This window comes from Macaca fascicularis, chromosome 6, assembly GCF_037993035.2.
Source record: "Macaca fascicularis isolate 582-1 chromosome 6, T2T-MFA8v1.1".
In the NCBI taxonomy this organism is placed as follows: Eukaryota; Metazoa; Chordata; class Mammalia; order Primates; family Cercopithecidae; genus Macaca; species Macaca fascicularis.
In genome coordinates, this window is record NC_088380.1 from 162,481,903 (window position 1) to 162,501,555 (window position 19,653).

Consider the following 19,653-nt stretch of genomic DNA (forward strand, 5'->3'; position numbering starts at 1 on the left):
GACTCCGTCTCAAAAAAAAAAATAAATAAAAAAAAATAAAAAATAAAAATATGAGAAAAGATTTATAAATTGGAAAACTTATGTAAGAGGACTAGCATTTGACTCAATTAACTCAGATTGGGAGAGCAAATAAATTGATGGGAGTACATTAGAAAAGAAATATAGGATGATTTCCCTGAAATGAAACATACATCACATTTCAGATTAGAGGGTCCCTGAGTGCACTCATAAAGGATTCAGATCACCTGGGATAAAGAGAAGATTCTCACAACTTTCAGAGAGAAGTTGAGAATCATTTGAGAACATGACTGCTCACTGACACAACTGGAAGCTAGGTAATAGGATAATACTTTTATAATTCTGTGCAAAAATGGTTGACAACCTAGAATCGTATATCCAATGAGCCTAATAGAGAAGGTGTAACAAACAATACTTTTAGTAAAGCAAGTTCTCAAAAATTTATCTACAAAGCCTCCTTTGTCAAGAAGCTATTGGAGTGTGTGCCCTCAAATGAGAGAGTAAGTTTTTAAAAAGACAGGAAGTGAAGCAGGGGGGTCCAACACAGGAGTGAGGAATTCCCAGAAGTAAAGTTTCAGGGTAATACTTATGTGGCTAGCTGTGGGTGGAGACTTTCAGGAGGGATTCCTCCAGGAGGAAAAAAAATGAAGTCAATAAATTTCCTGGTGTGTTGGACCCTATTGAGGATCCAAAATTTGGGGCAGTGTTGGAAATACAAACATGGGAAGCTCAGCAAACACATCAAAGGCAGTTATTTGGCTGGGCACAGTGGCTCAGGCCTGTAATCCCAGCACTTTGGGAGGCCAAGGTGGGCAGATCACTTAAGATCAGGAGTTTAAGACCAGCCTGGCCAATGTGATGAAATCCTGTCTCTACAAAAAAATACAAATATTTGAGGTTGCAGTGAGCCAAGAACATGCCAGTGCCCTCCAACCTAGGCGACAGAGCAAGACTCCATCTCAAAACAAAGACAAAAACAAAAACAAAACAACAACAATAAAAAAAACCATACACATTTTGTATTAGAAAGGAATTATAACCATTAAACATGGTGTGGTGCATCTGTTAAGAAGTAACCAGAGTAATAATGATGTGAACACTATTATTTATTAGTCTAAGAAGTATTATATATTATTGGAAGGATGAGGGGAGGGGAAAATTGGTGTGGGAAGAAAGAGGGGATAAAACAGCTAAATCATCATCTTCCCTTGGTGGAAATCAATAAATAATATAAGAAATGGGAAATAAACCAAGGAATGGCAGTATAAGCATGTTATTTAGAAATATGGAGGGTAAATAACAGAATAAACTTCGATGATTTGAAAGTGGCTACCTGCAGGGAGTCAGAACTGGGGGAGGGCCAGGGTGGAGCAGGGGACGACTTTTTTCCATGTATTACCCATGGATTTTTCTTTATTTTCTAAATGACAGAATACTACCTTGATAAAAATTAAAAATAAATTTTAAATTTAATAGATTAGAAAAATGAGGACAGAAATATCCCCCTCTGCCGTAAGGAATTTTTCGAAGTAAAATTTCCCAACTTCCTTATCCCCTTCATTCCTTCTTCTGATGTGCCCTGGGAAAGACAGTAAAACAGACACTTTCAAGATCAAAAGTTTTGAATTTAGCTTCTTCCCTTTGTTTCTAAAACCCATGAAATTTTTTGTGCACTGTTTGACTTCTTTGAACAAAAATCTTTCAGTTTTTGGTAAAAATCAATGATCACAATTACAAAAATAAAAGTGCTTATCTTACTCAATATCCTGTGTATGCAAATAATTCCTTGGTAATACATTTTTTTTAAAAAAAGACTCAGTAATTCAATAAAATATGAATGCAGAAGACAAAAGCATGAGGTCCTTCTGTGAGGAAGACACTGAGCCAAGCACTTTCCATGTAACATCTCATTTAACCCCTACAACAACTCCAGCAAATAGAAACAGTTGTCATGCTTATTTTACAGATAAGGGCTGCCCAAGGCTGGTAAATGTCTAATTTCTCATCCTTAATCTTCAAACTGCCATGTACCCTCCTAGTTCCTGCGAGAGTGGTAGCCAAAAGAGGCAAGCTCCCTTGATCTAATTAGATCTTTCTAATTTGATCCTCACCACAACTTTGGAATGAACACAGCGGCAGACAGTAGTGTCTCCATTTTACAGATGAGAAAAATGAAGCTTAAATAAGTGGGATGATTTAATATCCCAGGGGTAGTAAGTGACATTATTGGAAAAAGCCCTAATCTTTTGATTCTGAGCCCAAAGGAAGCTTATCACTTAGATATTTTTATATTTTTTGTGCTGAACTTACATACATCTATCTAGATGCTCAGACTGTGATGAGCCTACAGAGGCTGTGTTCCCAGCTCACACTTTTTTCCAGAGCTCAGACCAGGGAGAATCTGTATATCAGTTCTGGAACTAATTTTAAAAAAGAATACACACGCACACACGCACACACACACAAACTCACTTAAAAACCACACATATACATATATAAAATTATATATACATATATGTATAATATATGTATATTTATACAATAGGGTTCCATTTTCACATAATTGGAAGTCAGAATTTTTCCAATCAGTTTGGGCTCATTTCTGGTCATTTATAACCCTAAACACCCAAGCGTCACGTTTCTAGCAGGAACCTGAGAACAACAATCATGAGTGGAATCAGAATGCTCTCCAGGTCCATTGTGTATAGCTGGAGAGGAGGGAGCTTTGCAGGGGAGCTCTTAAATTCCAGAGCAAGCCTATAATTAGCTGTAATAGGACCCAGAGTAACTTCACTGCCATAATTCTCAGCAGGAAAACAATTATATTGCAGCTGTATAACAAGGCAGACAAGCTGTAAATATAAAACATTCTCTGGAAATACAAGCTCTGTATTTCTAAATACATGGAAAATTAAATCAGATACTTCTGTGTTAATATAGCAATTCAAGGCAGTATCATTTCCTTTCTTTTCCTCAACGCTTTTCCCTTTCCTGCCCAGCTATAGATTTTCCATCTTAATGTATGTGCTTAAGAAATACATGTCTTACTTTAAAAGTATATTAAGGCCGGGCGCGGTGGCTCACGCCTGTAATCCCAGCACTTTGGGACGCCGAGACGGGCAGATCACGAGGTCAGGAGATCAAGACCATCCTGGTTAACACGGTGAAACCCCGTCTCTACTAAAATACAAAAAAAAAAACTAGCCGGGCGCGGTGGCGGGCACCTGTAGTCCCAGCTACTCTGGAGGCTGAGGCAGGAGAATGGCGTGAACCCGGGGGGCGGAGCTTGCAGTGAGCTGAGATCGCGCCACTGCACTCCAGCCTGGGCGACAGAGCGAGACTCCGTCTCAAAAAAATCGAAAACAAAAACAAAAGTATATTAAAAGAAATAATAATCAATTTAAAATCTGGTATGTTCTAGAGAGGCAATCCGAACTGAAAAGAACCCTGGCTTGGAGTCTGGGAGACTGGATTATTTTTCTAGTCCTTCTCTAACTGGGCCAATCATTTTACTCCTGAAGCTATAAAATGGCAGCTTACACACCAAGTCTGACAAAGAGATGACGGATGTCTTTGGAATAACCTGTGTAGTGTTTGTAAAAATAAAAAAATAAAAAATTAAAAAGGTCACATTTAAAAATCAAGGGATTTCACATAAAAGTATAGATTTCTGGCTTCTAATCAGATGTGGCCTCACTGGGTCCACATTTCTAATTGCAACAGTCAGCGATAGATGATAAATAATGCTCCCTTTGGATAAGGCGTATGCTCTCCAGTTTGCCACAGAATTCATCTCTTTCAGTCACTTAGGTTGTCTGCTTGTGGTCAGTTTCCTCACCTGTAAAACAACAAAAAGCCTCAATTACATATTTTCCCTCCTTTCAGTTTGTGTTCCTATGCTGCCGATAGCCTGTTTTTACCCCTGGGAGAAAGATAATGATAAATCACAGATACCTGCAAAATCTGTAGCCTGTCTCTGCGTGAGAATTTACACCAAGTTAAATGGATAGTCCCTTACACGTAAAGCTTCTTAAGCACTCGGAAATCTCTGGGTTTAGTGGGGTTAAATCAGAGCCTTGACATCATTTTAACAGTTTTATTTTCCTATGACCTCCATGGCTCCTATATAATCCTAAAATCATAGCTATTCCAAAAGAATCATTTCCCCCTGAATTCTGCTCTACAAAGACTATGCAGCAAAGAGCTCCACAGGCACAAAAGAGGGAAAGAACAAATTTCTGAGTTCAAATATACCAGGTTCTATCCCACCTACAAAAGCCTTGGTGCCCTTGGTCCCACCTTGGCCCCACTCATGGCTCTATGCCGAGAAAATGGCCAGTGAAAGATGGAATTAGATTTTATTGAATAAGAGTTGTAGTGTCAGGGCTCTGAAACTGCCACTTTCTACCCTGGCACAACTTGCCTTCAGGGTAAGGACACAGATGCTTTCTCAAACCAACAAAACCGTGTAAACATCTTTGCATGAATTATCAAAGTGGAATTCTCAGTATTCAGGCTGTCTTTTTTAGCTAGTTAACTGAAAAGGGGTTAACCTGCTATTACAGGATTTGGATGAAATTCGTTATTCCTTAGCTAATTAAAATAATTTATCTGTAGATTATTTGGGGTGTTCTCTGTAGACAGTAATATTATCTCCAAGGAACAACTGTTTTGTTTTCCTTTTCAATCTTTGTACCTTTGTAAACCTTCCAGGATTTTTCCTTTCACTGCTATTGTTTGAATGCTTCACCTTCCAAAATTCATGTTGAAACTTAATCTACATTGTGGTGGTATTAAGAGGTGAAGTCTTTATGGAAATGATTAAGACATGAGAGCTCCTCCCTCATGAATGGATTAGTGCCTTGTAAAAGGCCTGGAGAAAACTAGCTTACGCCCTCTTTTGCCCTTCTGTCTCTTTCGCCTTGTAGGGACACAGCCATTGTCATCCCCTTAGGAGGATGCAGTGTTCAAGGCGTTATCTTGGAAGCAAAGGCCAGGCTCTCAGCAGACACCAAATCTGCCAGCAGATTTGGACTTTCCCGCTTCTAGAACTGTGAGAAATAAATTTCTGGTTTTTACTAATTATCCAGTGGAATACTTTCACCCTTTATTATTATCTAAAATCTTTGTTGTGAGGTTTCTTGCTGGTTTGTTTTTCGATATTTGTTATCAGGCTATGGAGGTTCCTTCTATTCCTGTATGTAAGAGTGTTTAATACGAGAGGATGTTGAATTTTATCTAATCTTTTTTTTTCTGCATCTATTAAGATGGGTCACATGATCTTTCTCTTTTAATTGGTTAATGTAATCAACCACATTAATTAAAGTTCTAATTTTAGTTAACCTTGAATTCCTGGGGACATCCCAACTTAGTCATAGTTTCTTAATTAAACCGCATGCCTGTTTCATTTACTTTTAGTTTTTATTTTGAAAATATGTAAATTCTAAAATATGTATTTAAGCCTAGTTATATGTTCTTCTGTAAATGTTGTTCTCACCACATCCCATAAATTTTGATATGTATTGACATTCAGTTTTTAATATTTTCTATTATGATTTCTTATATGTCATTAATTATTTTAATGTGATTTTGCATTTTCAAATGTCTGTAAGTTTTATATGTTTTCGTTTTTTGGTATATTAGAAATTCTAATTTAGTTACATGTGGTCAGATAATATTTCAGCAGCATACCAATTCTCTCTAATTAATTGAGAATTGCTTTTTAATTGTTTTCTTTACACCTCCCACGACCTATTTTTTTAATGCTTGATCTACCTATTTTTGCCTGATGTAACTTGAAGTTGTTAATTAAGTTTACATCAGTTTAGAATTGTTATGTCTTTCCAGTAAGAAACACTTATCAAAAAGTAGTGGCCCTGTTTATCTTCAGTAATACTTTTGGCCTAAAGTTTAATTTGTCTATTATTAATATGAATACCTAAGTTTCTTTCTTATTTCACTGATGTATACACTTTTCTTACTTTTGCTTTTTATATTTAATTTATTTTATATTATTAAATGTAACTTACATAAGAGAGGGATGACACAGCTGGGATGATCTGTCGGAGGTGTTCCAAACAGAGGAAAGGGTAACTGATCCCAGGATCCTGCATCTACCAAGCTGTCCCAAGGAGCAGGTCATAGACCTGAGCTAGTAAATTCCCTTTGGCTGAGGAAAATCCCTCGGAAGGGACACAGCTCAGAATCGTCAGTAGACAACAGTCTTGGATGCTGATGGAATGGAGCTCTTGATACTGAATAATGCATCTTGGTGGTACACCTTAGCATCCACTACAGTTAATTACTACTCAGTTAATTACATGCTACAGTTAATTACATGCACTATTGAGACCTCCTAGCTACGTGTAAGTTCATCAAATCTTGCACCAATTTTTTCCAGAATTCATTAGTCTTTTTCCTGGATAAACTTACCAGATCTACATTAGGAGAGTAGGCCAAAGCCCCTGATATTGCCGTAGAGTTACTCATTTCTTCCCTCCCTCCTTTCATTCTCAGATAGTACCCTTTTTGCTTTAGGTGGCTACCCAGTGAGATGACTCAGACCCTCTTTTCTGGTTAGTCTGAGCCTGTGGTCACCATTTTAAGCCATGGCAGGTTTATTTGTCCATTTGCCTTCAAAACTGGCAAGGGAGTACCAAGAGATTCTAGAGGGGATCATCTGGATGTCAAATATGTGTCCTGCTATATTTAAAACTTCTAAAATAGTGATATTTTTCCTTGCATATTGCTTTGTTGGCATAAGAGGCCTAAAGTGACAGTGCAGCAGTCAAAACTTAAAGGTTAGTAGAACTCTTGCTATATATTTTGGTAGAAGCATTGCTCCCTTGGAACCAGGACTTCTAGATCTGCAGAGTGTAGAGTTTTGAAAATGGCAAGCACAAATTCTCCACGTTGGTCTCTGATAGTGATGGTAAGCAGAACCACCCCTATTCCATTTCTTTGTTCCTGGATCCATGTATTCAAGGAGGGGCCCATTGGATGATCATTAATTTAAGGTATGGTATGGTTTGGATGATGGTGTCCCCTCCAAAATTCATATTGAAACTTAATCCCTAATGCAACACTATTAAGAGGTATGGCCATTGGGAGGTGATTATGTCATGAGGACTCCATCCCCATTAATGGAATCCTCAGCCTTATAAAAGGGCTTGAGGTTGAAGAAAACACTCTCTTGCACCTCTGTCCTCTGCTGTGTGAGGATACAGCAATAAGGCACCATCTTAGAAGCAGAGAACAGCCCTCACCAGAAACCAATGCTGGTACCTTGATCTTGGACTTCCCAGCTTCTAGAACTGTGGGAAATAAATTTCTGTTGTTTATATATTTTCCAGTCTCGTGTTCTATTATAGCAGCATAAATGGGCTAAGCCAGGGTGTATTTCCCGTCTTCACAGTATATTATCTCCAAGGTGATCCCTCAAGCATACCTTTAAAGAGCCATTCTATCACTATATAAGGCCATTAGCTTCTAAGAGTGTGGTATGTGATAGGACCATGGTCATTTGTCCAGTGCTTTATTTTCTTGGTCTGAAGCAGTGTTATATGGGATCCCCTGCTGGTAGGCCAGATACTCTGTGAGTCCTCATAGAGTGGTGGTGGTTGAGGCCTTATAGGAAGATAAGGCAAATACATACCAACAGTTTCAATTTGCATTAAGACAAATTATTGCTCCTTTCAGGTAGAAGAAATCCAATTTAACCAACTTTCCACCTAACAGTTGGCTGATTTTTTTTTTGAATGATGGCTGGACTGGGGGGCTCACTATGGTCTCTTTCACTGAGAGTTTGTATAGTTAGCATTGGCAGTAGCTGGATAAGTCTTCCTCAGTGGCTACTCTTACTACTGGGCTCATGCCTATCCTTCATCTAGGTCACCATGGCTCTTCCATTTGTGGTTACATTGTGCCAGCATTGGGGTGGCCAATGGTAGTGTATTAGATTATGTCAGTTTACCAACTCATCCTGTCTATTTGGTTAATAATACCTCTTCTGTTGTTGATGTTCTCTGGTGGTCATTAACCTATAAATCAAGCAGGCATAGCAGGTCGTAACTGTAATTCCGGAACTTTGGGAGGCCGATGTGGATGGATCACTTGAGCCCAGGAGTAAGAGACCAGCCTGGGCAATATGGTGAAACTCCATCTCTACAAAAAAATACAAAAATTTTGTGGGCATGATGGCACATGCCTGTGGTCCCAGCTATTTGGGAAGGTAAAGTGGGAGCATTGCTTGAGCCCAAAAGACAGAGGTTGCAGTGAACTAAGATCAGTCCACTGCATTCTAGCCTGGGCAACAAAGTGAGACCCTGTCTCAGACAAACAGACAAACAAACAAACACAGAAACAAAACAAAACAAAAAAGTCATGTGAATCTAAGATCCTATTTGTTCCTGTTCCACATAGTTCATCCACATACCTCTTGCTCAGACCTCCTTATTCCCGGCCTCCAGTCTCACTGTTTCTAGGTCCCTTTCATCTCACACAGGGCGAATGACTATCTGCATCACCTAAAGCTCCACCCATTGAGGCTATTTCCTCTCACCACCGCCTTTCTGGGACATTTCTGGAGTGGAGCTATAGTGCAGCTGCAGTCCATTATTAGCATATATCCACATATTAAGCTGTTCAGCCTATGAACCAAGCTTGGCCTTTTTTCTCCTCTGCTAGCTGATCACAGGGACCTCCCTGCAATGTGGCTTACATGAGAGTGGAGGGAGAAGCACCAGTCAACACATGCAGAGTCATGGGAATCTGAGTTACCAGCTTGTGCTGCCTGCTTATGCCCTCTGGCCCTGTTCATGCTTGATCCCATGTATATTACTTCCATCCTATGCTAGATTGTTTCAGGACCTTCCCAAACTTATTACTTGATGAGTCTGAAAGAACTTAGCTCATGATGAGTCATTCTGTCCACCTAGTCACTTGATGTCCCAGGGTCCAGTAGTATGTCAAGAGAAGCTTTTCTAATGGTATAGAGTTTTCTGCTGTAAATGGAATAGCCTTGTTTCACAACACTAGTATCAATAATGTGATTGTTCTTTCAGGTTTACCAGAACTCTATACAGTACCATTTTTTTCCATCCAAATATCTTTAAAATCCTAACACTGCTATATAGCCCATACATCAGAGTTATTTGCACCATATTCGGAACCTGCTATAGAGCCTTTTCCAGCTCTGCCCCACTTAGAGGAGGCAGCTTTCCATGTTATTTGATAAATGGTTCAAAGAAACATTCATGAATGTGACAGTGATCACTTTATTGCCTCACAGCTCCAAATCTACTCTTTATCACCCGTTTGTGATACTGGACCTGTATCTTATAAATATTTTTCTTTTGACAGCTTGCGATAGGGAAGCTTTGTCAGTCGATGGATCTGGGAGGGGTTTTTCTTTCTAGTTCTGGGGTGGTTTCGTTGCTTCCTGTGGTTCTCAGCTGACATGTGGGACATCCAATGTACTCCTTGATTTCAATAGGGATGATGTTGTTATGGAGAAGAAGAGGCCAAATGGAAGCATTTAACTTCTAAAAGCAAGGTGAGTACACCTTGCTACCATGAAATGCAGCAGAAACATACTGGTAATCAGAATGCCTTGGCCTGGAGGGACCTTTGGCAGTGGCTAATTGATTGTGTTTTCCCTAGTAACAAAATTTATGGAAAATCTACTGGAATATTGCTTGACCTATATAACCAAAAAAACCTGCTAGCTCTGGAAACAGAAAATCTAATTTGTGTCACCACAGTGGTGAGTTACAGCCTCATTTACAGACATATGCCAATTCACAGATCCATGGTTCCTTGACTGAAGGGAAGTCTGAGTCCCCTAGAGGAAGGACCTTGTAACACTGTCACAAGTATATGCTATAAATCTTCTCCCTTGCCTTCTGCAAGGGACCTGTGGCCATACTACAGTGACTGTGCATTGGAGGAAAATGAAATGCATAAGCCTGTAAGAGATTACTAGATACTGGCTTTGAATTGATGCTAATTCCTGAGGACACAAAGTGAGGGGCTTATGGAAACCATATAATAAATGGAATCTTAGTGCAAATCTTAATCATAATCGGTATAGTCTATCCCCAGGCTCATTCCATAGTTGTTTGCTCCAATTCCTGAATATATAATATAAAAAGATATACTGGGAAGAATAGGTGGAATATCCACATGTCTCTTTGATACATCAGTTGGGAGCTATTATGGTAGAAAGGGCAAAGTAGAAGTCCTGGAACTTTTCCTCACCACCAAGATAGTTAACCAGAAGCAATACCCACAGCTCTGGAAAAACTGCAGAAAATAGTGACACTATCAAAGATTTGGAAGGTTCAGGGATATGAAACCTATTATATTTCCATTTAACCCACCTGTTTGGCCTGTGTAGAAGTTGAGAAGATCTTGGAGAAAAACTGTGGACTATTATAATTTAACTGGGTATTGACTGCAATTGCAGCTGCTATCCAAGATACAGTGTTTTTACTAGAGCAAATCGACATGACCCTTGGCAGTTTGTATGCAGCTATTGACCTGGGTAATGATGTTTTTTCCATACTAATTTTCAAGAACTACCAGAAGCAGTATGTTTCTGGCAGAGCCAACAGTACATCTTTACATCTTAGGTCTACATCAATTCTTCTGCTCTCCATCATAATACAGTCTGCAGTAATCTTCATCTTGACCTTCTACAAAACATCACACTGGTCTACTACATTGATGACATTATACTATTTGGATCTGATGAGCATGAAGTAGCATGCATTTTGATGCCTTGGTAAAATGTATATGAACTAGAGGGTGGGCAATGAAGTGCATGTAATTTCAGGGACCAACCACCTCAGCGAAGTTTCGGGGGGTTCACTCATCTGAAGCGTGTATGGATATCCCCCTCAAAGATGAAATACAAGTTGCTACACCTTATGCCACCCACCATGAAAAAGGGCGCAATTCTTGGTAGTCCTTTCTGGACTTGGGAGTCAATATATACCGTACACGAGAGGGCTACTTTAACCTACCTACAAAGTCACCTTGTAAGGTTGCCCATTTCAACTGGGGGCCAGAGCCAAAAAAGGGCTCTGTAGCAAGTCCAGGGTGCATTGCAAGCTGTTCTATCATTTGGGTCTTTTGATCCTGCAGATTAAATGAACTTGAAGTCCCTTTGGCCACTAGGAATGCAGTATGGAGGCTCTGACAAGAACCAATAGATCATAACATAGACCTTGGGTATTTTGGAGTAAATTTATGCCATTTTTTGTCAATAACTATTGTCTTTTTGAGAAACAGCTTCTGGTTTGTTGCTGGGCGTTTGTAGGGACCAAATGCCTAATTAAGGGACATCAGATGACCATGTGGCTTGACCTTCTCATTATGAACTGAGTGTCTGACTCAGCCATAAGGTTAGGTGTGCAACCATCATCAGGTAGAATGGTATATAAGAAAGAGCTCAGGCAGGTGCAGAATGTACAAGTAAGTCATGACAAACGGCTCTTGATCCGTCAACAATAATTCCTGTTGCATTGTTTCCTCTCTAATAATCTATATCCATGGTCTTCTATAGATTTTGTTATGATCATGTGACTAAGGAAGAAAAAACTCAAGTCTAGTTGCAAGTAGGTCTCATGATATGCTGGTACCACCTGAAAGTGGACACTTATAACACTGTAGTCCCACTAAGGGTGACCCTGAAAGATGGTGTTTAAGGAATCCTCCATTGGGTGAAACTTCAAGTGGAATATTTGGTTTTATACTTTGTCTGAAGTGAGAGATGGATGAAAAACAGAGATCAGCACTGATCTATAGGCAACTATGAACAGTGGTTGGATGGTCAAGTTTCGAAAGGAACAGAATTAGGAGATTGGTAACAAGATAGTGTGGGGAAGAAGTATGTGGACAAACTTCTCAGATGGATGGAGGCTTTGAAAATATTTGTGCCTCATTTGAATGTCGTACAAAGTACATCCATCACAGAGAATAACAAAGTGAACAAAATTACATACTCTTTGGATGTCAGTTAGTCTCTTTCTCTAGCCACTCAAGTGATTGCTGAATGGGCTCATGATCAGAGCAGCAAGGATGAAAGCTACACATGGGCTCAGCAGCATAGAGGTTCTCTTACCAAGACTGACCTGGATAGCACTACTGCTAAGTGCCCAATTAGGCAAAAGTAGATGTCAGTGTCGAGCCCCTGATAGGATACCATTCTCTGGAGGGATCAGCTAGATACCAGGTGGCAGGTTGATTATTATGGAGAAGGCAGTTATTTGTCCTCACTAGGATATACATATATCTCAGGTATGGATTTGCCTTCTGTGTCCATAATGCTTCTACCATGACCACCATCCATAGACATACAGAATGTATTATCCATCATCATGACGTTCTACACAGCATTTCTTCTTATCAAGAAGCTCATTTTATAGCAAAGGAAGTGATTACCTGAGGGTATGCCCATGGAAATTAACTAGTGTCACCACATACTCCATCACCTGGAAGTGGCTGGCCTAAATGGAAAGTGAAATGACTCACTGAAAGCATAGTTACAGCACCAGTTAGGAGATAATGCCCTGGAAAGATAGGATTCTGTCTTACAGGATGTAGTATATGCTTTGGATCGGATTCCACTGTTTGGTGCTCTTACCCATAGCCAGAATACATGGGTTCTTGAATACAGAGGTAGAAGTGGACGTCGCTCATCTTGTTATGATACTCAGTAACTCACTTGTAGTATTTTGCTTCCCATCTTGGCATCTTTGTACTCTACTTGTTTAGAGGTCCTAGTACCCAAGAGGAGAATGCTTCCTCTAGGAGAACACAGCAATAGTCCCATTGAGTTAAGTGAGACTGCCACCTGGCTTCTGGGGCTCCTTACAGAATTGTAACAATGGCAGAAAAGGGCTTACTCTGCTGGCTGAAGTGATTGATCCTGATCACCAAGGAGAATTTAGGCTGCTAGGCAATAGGGTCCAAAAAGCCCATGCATTTTCTGGGGGCATGCTTCTTAATGATTCCCTGCCCAGTAGTAAAGCTAATGAAAAACAAGAGCAACCAAAGAAGGGCAGGATTATCAGGACTCAAACCCTTCACAGTTAGGGTTTGTTCACTCCACCAGGTTAAAAAACAAAACAAAACAAAACAAAACAAAACAAAACAAAACAAATAAAAACACTGACCATCTGAGGTTCTGGTTTTGGGCCAGGGAAATAGTGAATAGGTAGTAGAAGAAGAAAGTCACAGATACCAGCTCCAGCCTTATGACCACTTTGCAGAAACAAGAACTATTCTGGTATTTTATCTTTGCTTGTTTTGTTTATGGGTTTATTTGAATATGCTAACCACTTCTTCTCCCTCCTTTTTCCCATTACTCTTATATATACCTCCAAGTTTTGAGGTAAACTTACAGTTTAGTCTTTAGGCAACAGAATATTTGGCAGTTGTCTAAATTTGAGGACTAAGTAGTAAAGTCAGATATGCATACGAAAGCTTTGAGACTATGTGTCTCCTTATTTAGGGGAAAAGCATGAGAACTTCTTTAATTGTATAAAGGATAGCTATATTGTGTGAGGTGAAAGTATATGTGTTTCATTGTATGGACATTCAAATGTGTATAGGAGAATGCATAGAGCAGCTGAATATTCAAAGGGGTGGACTGTGTCTGATACCAAGTTATTGCCTCTCATCTCCAAATCATCATTGCCCTACTGGTGATACTAGAGTTGAATGTTGTGAGCTTGTCTCCTTTGCCAGCTAGCATGATAGTAAACTTTGGCAGTAGAGGGCGCTGGAGGGTCACTTCAGGAGAAAGAAGCTTCCATTCCTGGTTCTGGTGAATCTTCTTTGCTTCTACCTTCAGGGATGCTGAGTAGCTGTGGGGAACACCTCGTGGAGCTCACTCACAGAGCTCACTTAGTTTTAGCTGAATCTCACAGGAAGCTTCTGGTCAATCCCACAGACTCCAGCTGGCTTCCCAGTGGGTTCAACAGCACCCCTTATTGGCAGCTTTCTAGGAGTTTCTTTAACACCCAGGAGGCTGTTTTCTGTTTTCAGTCTTAGCCAGAAATCTCAGAGATGAATTTACCCCTTAGTACCCAATCCTCTGTTACTAGTTAGTAATTGTTTTCAGCTTTATTGCGGCATAATTGACAAATAAAAATTATATGTATTTCAGGTGTACAGCTTGATGGGTTTTCTTGTTTATTTTTGAGTCTTGCTCTGTCACCCAAGCTGGAGTGCGGTGATGTGATCACAGCTCACTGCAGCCTCAACCTCCTGGGCTCAAGCAATCCTCCAGTCTCAGGCTCTCAAGTACCTGGGATTACAGGCATGTGGCATCATGCCTGGCTAATTTTTAATTTTTTTTTTTTTTTGTAGAGACAGGGTCTCACTATGTTGTTTAGGCTGGTCTTGAACTCATGGACTCGAGCAGTCTTCCCACCTCAGCCACCCAAAGTTCTGGGATTATACGTGTGAGCCACCATGCCTATCCTCCACCTTGATGTTTTGATGCATGCAAGCTAATTAATATATTCATCAGCTCAAGTTAATACTTCTTTATATTAAACTTTCTTGACTGTACCCTACCTGACATACCAGTTTTAGAATATACTGCCTCCAGAACCTCTGTTTCCTCCTCAGTAGTAGAAGATGCAAGATGAAAGAATTTGTCCCTTAATTTGGAGAAGATATCCTGGAATACCCCAGTCTACTGGGCCCCTAAAACTTTTGCTGATGTGGTAGGACCCTGAATATTTGTAGGATTTAATCTTCCACCCTCTGCCTAGTATGTACCTTACCAATTTCTCCATTTACTTAGCTCTTCTTGCTTATTTGGTCCAATTAATATGATGCCATCTATATAGTGGACCATTGTAATATTCTGCAGAATTTCTAAATTGTTCAGGCCCAGGAACCTATTATAATAGCAGACAGAAAAGTTAACATAGTTCTAGGCAAGTCTAAGTTTATACTGTTACCCATCCTACCTGAGTGTGACCCTCTGCTGATTTTCTTGATAGGAATGGGGAAAAACTCATTTGCTAGGCCATTGACTTCATAACATATACCCAAGCCGATTAATGTGTACATGCCTTAATCTGCTCTATAAAGTTATTACTTTCAGCACAGCATGTGCAATGGGGGTTAATACTTGTTTGAGTTTGTAATCTACTGTTTTTCTCTAGGATCCATGTGGTTTCTGTAGAGGCCAAACTTACATTTGTTAATTAAGTGGGAAAAGGATGGGGGCACCATTTCTGCATTCTTCAGTTTTAAAGCTGGCACTAGTTTCTGCTATGCCTCCCTCCACCGTGGAGTGCAGCATTATTTTTGATTTACTGTCTTAACCAGTTTCAGAAGCTTTCATTTGCTTTTCCCACTGTAGCAGCTCTACCTCACAGGCCAAGGAACCAGTGAGAGGGTTCTCCCAACTACCAAGTATGCCTCTTATGCAGCCAGGGACTAGGAAAATGTCCACTGGTTGGGTCTATGGATCTAGTGGATCCATTGAGAGCCAGGCCTGGGCCAATATTCCATTTATTACCTGGCCTTCCTATACCTGGCCTCTCTATATGCTCCACTCTAAAAACAGGTCCCCAGGTATCAGTGCCAACCCAGACCCTGTCTCCTACCGTGCTTTAAATATCTGAGGATTCCTCTTTTCTCAGCTCACTAGATTTAATGGTGAGAGGTCCTTTTGAAGTACTATATACACTGGCTGTAGTGTTGCCCTGTCCTTTTTCCTGAATACTTGGCTCTGGATTTCTTTCTGAAAACTGGTTTGTGTCTGGAGACTAGGCAAGGGATACTTTAGTTGTCATTGGAAGAGTACGTCTCAATGGGTTTAAGTCTCCTTGACAGTCTTTTGATTGCATGGTGTAAGCCAGGGGTTGGTTTACACTACTTACTTACTCTGTAAAGGGCCATATAAACTTACTTTGTGAAGGACCATATAAAAATATTTTAGACTTTGTGGGAAATAAGGTCTCTGTCACAACTACTGAGCTATTTCATTGTAGCATAAAATCAATCATAGACAATACATTAATGAATAAGCATGGCTGTGTTCCAATAAAACTTTATTTATGGTTACTAAATTTGAATCATATAATGTTCACATGTCATGAAATATGTTTGAGGATATTTTTCAGCAAATAAAAAATATAAGAACAATTCTTAGCTAGTGAGTTTTACAAAAACAGGTGGTGGGCTAGATTTGGCTTAGAGGCTATATAGACTGCTGATCCCTGGTTTAAGCAATGCCCTTGTTGGCTTCCCATTTATCTTGTTCCTAAGCACGCTGCATTCTTTGAACTCTTTCTATAGCTTTCTACAGGTCAGACACCGAGCTCCACTATGACTATAGAAACAGTAAGATAATTATGCTTCAATTCTAATAGTTAAGCACTGGCCCTTGGATTTATTGTCAATATTCTATCATCCCCACTGCTATTAGGAAATCCAGTGTGTAATAGTGTTTCTTATTAGCCCTGGTCTACAAAGGACAATCACCACTGAGCTTCTCAATGAATCTGGTCCTCTGCTCACCAGTGTATTCCCCCATTGTGTTGTAAAACATAATATCCTCCATGCTTTCTATGTCCTGCCACAGAACATAGCTGCTGCTGGGTTTTCAGCCTTACATAATCTGTACATCCTTGCGTGGCTACTCTTTGGGCCTCTTGATCTCTGTTCTGTCACCATCTGCCATCACAGTTCTGGTGTTTCTACTTCACTTCGTTTGATCCATTGCTTTCTCCAGGCTTCTAGGGGCATTCCTAGCCTGTGTTTTCATCATTTCCTTGGAACTTTCCTACTCCTATGTCCTTGGATCTTTGCCAGAAGAGCATGCCTATGAAAATAAACTTGCCTTTATCCAATTTTATGTCCTACTCTCCCTTACTAGCAATGCTAGGCTTCATTTCCACATACATTTCCTTGCTCCTGCTGGTACTTGTTGGCTAGCGTGTTGGTTATGATCCCTTAGTTCATGCCCATTTCACTCTGTTGCATATTAAATCACCAGATGTTATGATTCATAATTCCCTTATTCTGTCCAAGTCTCAGCTTTCCCATCTGTGAAATAAGGTAGATCCTCCGTGATATTTATTTGTAAATAACAGAACTCTTTTTAACTACTTTTGGCAGGTAATGAATTTATTAAAAGATGGAATTTCTACAAGAGGACGGAGCAGAGTCCCAGGCTTGGGGGCTATCCACCTGAGAAAAATGCCCAAATTATGCTGTCTCTCCCAGCAGAGATCTTTTTGCTGTCACAATTGTTTGGCACAGACATTAAATCTAGCATCATGGATAATGTGTGCAGTGCTTCCCATGGACCATTGTCTCTGCTGCCTCTGGGGCAGTCTGTTTCTTCCTCATGCATCCCAGAAAGTGAATTCCACAGTATGTCTGTTCTCACACATTGCTCCCTTCTGAATAGAAGTCCCAAGTGAGTGAGTCTGATTAAAGAAATCTGGATCAAATGCCTATGCTCTAGTTGCCAAGAAATCTAGAAAAAAGAAAATTATTCTCATTTCTACCTTTGGAAGGCAAGATTTGTAATGTGGGAAAGCCCTCAACATAGGCAGGCTGTTTAAATGCTTCCAAACGAGCACTTACAAGGTGAAAGTATATCAGAGAAGGAGAGCTATGAACAATACAGGCCTGATACTCAGAGTAAGTAATCAAGATGATCTCTAAGCACCCTCCCAGCTCTGACATTCATTGCTTCTATGATCCTAACAAAAGCATTGTTTTGTTTTTAAAGCACACTGACACATAACATAACATTAATACATTTAAAAAATACTTTGCCATAATTTTGTAGATTTGGCTGTTTAATTCTGTTTAGTACCAAAGTGTATACACACACACACACACACACACACACACACACACATCATGTATACACATTTATATAAGTAGCTTGGGTCATCTGATTTTCAAGCTAAAGAATAAATCATCCAATTTCCTACTCCTGAGAATAGAAAGTTACTATAAATGAAATTACTTAAATATTTTCACTTATAAAGAAAAACAATTATAATCTCAATTGTTTTCCTAGGCATAGTCTCAAAACCTCCTTGGCTACCTATTCAAAGGATTTGAAGACGGTTCAACGAATTTAAGTTTTAAGTTACTTTTTCATACATCAGGGTTACTTGAATATCAGCTCAATGTATCTGACCAGATACCTTTTGCCCCCTCACCAAGACACCTAAAGATTATAATTTATTTTCATAAGCAACACGCCTTCACTGGTAGCACAATTCCCAGTTGGGGAGGAGGTATGCCCACCAGTTGAAAATGATTATTTAAGCCCATCCTAGGTTTCTCATACTTTAGCAGCATGTTAGAGTGGAAATTACATGCACCTAGGGCAGACTGTTCATTGCCTGCACAATATCCATCCTCCCTTTCTTCTTCCACTTTGATTCTGGCAGCAAAGTGCCCAGCCTCCTTTGTAGCTAAAGGTAGACAAAGCAAGTGGAAGTTATTCAGTGGAGAGCCTGAGAAGATGCCTTAAAAGATATTGACTCACCTGAGAGGTTCAGCCTTTTCATAGCTTGCTCTTCGTTTTCCTTCTCTGGTTTGTTTTTGTTGTTGTTGTTGTTTTGTTTTGTTTTGGTTTTGGTTTTGCCATTATCTGTATTATTATCAGCCACTAATGGTGAAGTATTGGATATCTGTGGTAGGCCACTTATGGAAGGATTTGGAGTGGGGAGGATCCCTCAGCTTATATTTTTATAAAGCAGTGGGCTGTGTTCCAGCATCTTTGTGGAGAGTGAGATTCTGGGGTCCACTAGTGTCTAACGCTGCAGAGGGCTGGCTAAGAACCCTGACTCTACTGTTGCTTTTGTGTTCTTGGGTACATTATTTAATCCTATGTGTCTCAGTTCCCTAATTTGTGAAATGGGGATAAAATTTGTGCCTATATGAATAGGTTGTAATAGCTTTTGTTGCACACTCAATAAAAGTGTCTTATTTGTGGAACATTTAGTCATGAAGGTGAATTATTTTTCTCCTCTGCTGCTTTCTCCTTCATCTTTTTCTCCATTTAGTGAAAGAACAAATTTGGACCTAGTGGTAGTAGTAGCAACAGCAGCAGTTTCAAGGGGAATAATCACAGCCATCATAATTACTTTCTCCAGCATTTTCACAATATGCAATGGGGCTGCCATAGTAGCATGCAGCTGATGTCACCCCTCAGAAAATAACCTGCTACAAGGACTGTAAGAACCTGATGGCTTCCAGGTGCCATCCCTTGAGATCACACACAACACTGGGGTCAGGCTTTTCCTGCCCCATGGGGGCCTTCTCTAAAGGCAGTCTGCATTCCAGGCTGTCTGTTAGCCTGGCTGAGACTTTCTCATTGCTGCCTGGCAGGATGAGACTCTTTCTGTCCAAGTTTCCTGTCTGATCTTTCCCCTTTCACAGGTGTCAATCTGCATGGTACTCCAAAGGTTCTCCTTGACTCTCCATGCTATCTCTTTTCTGTGCCCTTCTGTCTTGGTCCGCTCAGGCTGCCATAACAAAGTACCACAGACCGAGTGGATTAAACAACAGGATTTTCTGTTTTGGAGGCTGGAAGTCCCAGATCAGGGAGTTAGCAAGTAGGTTTCTTTGGAGGCC